General features: G+C 40.6%; 1 protein-coding gene across 1 annotated transcript in view; it reads right to left on the reverse strand.

Annotated features, from left to right (window-relative positions):
- The window catches only part of CELF1 (CUGBP, Elav-like family member 1), a 49,530-nt gene extending 46,873 nt beyond the window's left edge, over nucleotides 1-2,657 (reverse strand). The window contains exon 1 of the mRNA XM_008585268.1: nucleotides 1,912-2,657. The gene's annotated coding sequence lies outside the window, so the exon portion shown is untranslated. The remainder of the gene's footprint in view (nucleotides 1-1,911) is intronic.
- Between the last annotated feature and the right edge of the window lie 1,218 nt (nucleotides 2,658-3,875).

The following is a 3,875-nucleotide window of genomic DNA, read 5'->3' on the forward strand; positions in this document are numbered from 1 at the left end:
CCCCCTTTTTTTTTTTTTTTTTTTTTGTCTTTTTTCGTGACCGGCAACGGATCGCAACCCTCAGTGTCGCCCCCGTACCGGACCGGGACCGGCAACGGGATCGCAACCCTCGGTGTTGCTCCCGCGCCTCGCTCAGCCAGTGAGCGGCCGGTCTGTATGTGGGATCTGAACCCTCGGCAGGAGCGCCGCCACGCTTCCCAAGCGGCGCACTGTAGCAGTGCGCCACTGGGCCGGCCCATATTACCACTTTTTTAAAAACTGACTTCAATTATCACGCTTTCATCACTCTCCAATTGTGCTCCTAAAAAGTTTCTCACATTTAAATACCCGCTTAAATGATCTCCATCATCTCCTTCAAATTACTCCTAAAAAAATTTTAACTATTCCACAAAAATAAACTTGTCAGTGCTTTGATTTCATTTTTACAAAAACAAGCTCTTTAGAAAATGGGAGCTCTATCAATCAAAAAAGCATCCACTTTTTTAGAGAACATCTACATACCCAGAACTAAAAAGGGTACCAAAAAAAGTCCCAATCCCTGTCCTTAAGGAATTTATGGTCTTGTACTGAAAACATGGCTTGCATGAGAAACAAAAAACATGGGACAGCATATGTCCAAGGGAAATTGTTGCCATAAATTTGAGACAAAAAATCTCAGGAGAGCTGATGCTTATTTCTCTGTCTAAGTCAAACTTTTGTGCTAAAGATCACACTGTCCTTGAAAGAATAACATTTTTGCTACCCTCCACTGAAATTACCTGGTCTACCAATAATTCTCCCATCATCATTTCTTTTGAACAGATCCTGTTACCCTGTCGCATGCAGATTACAGTCTATGGATTAGGCAAAACTTGCCATGTTCCCGCTGTGAAGGCATCTCCACAAGATGTTCGGTGCAGAGAACAAGAGTTAAAGAAGCTAAAATTAATTCTGTTTTTAATATCTTTGGTAAACAGTCAAGTTCTAGCAGAGATAAACTACTAATTTTTGAGATGTTCCACGAACTTGCTATCTGGCTTGCTGCTCTTTACCATCAACAAATGAATTAGTATAGTTGATGGTGACCTACAAAACCAAAATTATATACTGTAGTCATTTTCATAAGAAAATTCTAAACCGAAAGTGGGTTAGACTGATTCATAATTCAATAATCCTAAATAATACTCAAAGTGTGCTAATAAAATGAATCGACAAATAGTTACTGCAAGCCTACGATGTACCCCACACCCAGACTAGAGTTATATCACTGCTTTCTAATCCCAGTTTTGCCACTCACTAGCCAGATAACTTTGGACAAATTGTTTAATTTCTTTATACCTCTGTTTCTTCATGTGGAAAATGGTTACAGAAAGATTATCTACCTTAAAGGATACTTGTTAGGATTAAAATATTTATATACGTAAATCATTTAGAATAGTGCCTGGCACACAGAAAGTGCTCATAAACATTTGCTATTCTCATTATTATTCCAGGCACCAAGCCTGGTGCCTAGGGTGGGAGAGAATGAGTCCCAAAAAGTTTTAGTCTCTGACAAGATGATTATATCTCTTCGAAATAGAGTTCCTGAGATTACACAGAAATATTTCCTATTAGAAGAAGGGGGAGAGGAGTAGGCAAAAGGCAGTGGCAGTGTGACAGATCTTCAACCTCCAACTGGGCCTGTTAGCATCCAGTACAAGTATCCTCTTCATTACCGAATACTGAATCACTTGTTCTAATAGCACTTATTTATTTATAAACATTTATTTATCCCCTTCATCGTACCAAAAGAGGGTTTGTGGAAGATTTCAAAATGGATACAATGGAAAAGTATAAACTAGTAAAATGAAACCAGAGAAATTATAATTTTTTTTAAAAGATCAAGAACAAAGAGAAAACTGGAATATAGGTATGCTAACCAGTGTCATTTACTGAGGTTGAGCTGTAAAATCAAAGAGCTGCCACTGATTTTAATCTCCAATGACAGCCCCTACAGAAGGTATGCAATGATTCACAGGGTAAATGGGAAAACACTAATAAGACAGTAAAATGAGATAGGCACTAAGAATTGCCAAGAAAGGGAAGGGGAAGCTGACATAATGCCACACTCAACAGAATTTTAGAAAGTCATCAAGTATGCAGGACCATAAGAGACTCAGCACCAGGTCCTAGGCCCTAAACAAACACACGCATCCAAAGCCAACTATGGACACACTGTGGAACAGATTCCTAAGTGATTCAGAGCCAGAATACATCAGCGAACAGTCACATAGAACTGTACATCCACACCACACAGCCACAGGAAGAAGGTGCCTCAGTGGAGGTGTTTCTCTAGCATTTAAACTCCTTTCCTCTCCTGATCGGCCACAGTTACATGACAAATATGTGCAAAGAACTGTCTCATCCTCACTCAGCTGACAAGTTCTATTCCCAACTCTGCATGCATGGTTATGACTCATGGGGGTATGGGGGAGGGGAGTAAAGGAAACTGTAAAACAAAGAAACAAACTTGAATTTAGACTTAAGTTGATCAACAGTGAGGAATTCATCTCTATTTAATTACAATATCTCATAACCAGGAAAGTATCCTCTTAAAATATAGTAACAAACCGAGTATTTTTTGAAAATAGCCTGAAATCTGTCTACATGTCATATCCCCTGCTATTCCTTAAATAGACAGGACACCAAAAGGCACTACAAGGCCTCTGTAAAGCTAAACTTGACAAAGCACTCAATCAGCACAAACATAGCACAGGTTGCTGCAAAGCCCAAATCAACAGGGCATTCCCCACAGTTCCTTTCCCAGCAATGGCCAAGTCAATAGGCTTAACCTCTACTGCACACTCTTCCAAAAAGATGTGCACTAAATCTTTTTTTATAGAGGTAGACATATCTCATCTTTTTCTTTTTCTTTCTTTCTTTTTTTTTTAAAGATGACCGGTAAGGGGATCTTAACCCTTGACTTGGTGTTGTCAGCACCATACTCGGCCAGTGAGCGAACCAGCCATCCCTATATGGGATCGGAACCCGTGGCCTTGGTGTTAACAGCACCACACTCTCCCGAGTGAGCCACAGGCCGGCCCGGTCTCATCTTTTTCTAATCAAATTTTGTCAGAAAAATTTGTATGCCAGGAAAGGAATTCAGTTCCATTCCCAAGAGCTGATCTTTGTGACCTGTAAAAAAAGGAGAAAAAAAAAAAAATACTACTACTTCAACAAGATATATTTCTAAGGGAACACAAAGACCATTTCTGACACTACATTAGTTTGGCACCTTTTCCCCAACATGTTTTTGCTAAATAATACAAATCTTGCCTCCTCACCCCATTCCTGAAATTCTGAAACATTCTCTACAATTTATCATTGACAAACCTAAACAAAGCAAAACAAAAAGACAAACAGGTCACCTCTTCCACTTGTACACCTCAGTCCTCCACAGAAATGTACACAGACAGACAGATGGACGCACGTAAGAACACAAACTGCAAGCCCTGGCTGAGTTCTGAGCAGGTCTGAGCCAGTGTGGGTGCGCAGGGCAGCCGCCCGGCTTAGCTAGTGGGCTGCTCCTGCTGTTGCTGTACAAATATAGAAAGCTGAAAAGTGGAACAGCAGCTTCAGCAGAACAGATTCTGCTCCGTGCTCAGAGAGGGAGGAGCAGGGAACTGAACAGCTTTACCCATACATGGTTGCTGAAAGGGGGCCATTAGTGAAACCCAATTATCTCACACACATGCATTCTGTTCACATGCTGCAGACAAAAAACAGAAACACACAGGCTGGTACGTGAAATGAGGTTTGAGAGATTCTATTTCAGTCAAGGAACTTCCCAATAATTTGTCACTTACACCAAGAATCCCTCAGCCACAGGAAATGGAAAAGACATCGTGAAAAACTTT

The sequence above is a fragment of the Galeopterus variegatus genome, unplaced genomic scaffold (genome assembly GCF_000696425.1).
Source record: "Galeopterus variegatus unplaced genomic scaffold, G_variegatus-3.0.2 Scaffold3509, whole genome shotgun sequence".
In the NCBI taxonomy this organism is placed as follows: Eukaryota; Metazoa; Chordata; class Mammalia; order Dermoptera; family Cynocephalidae; genus Galeopterus; species Galeopterus variegatus.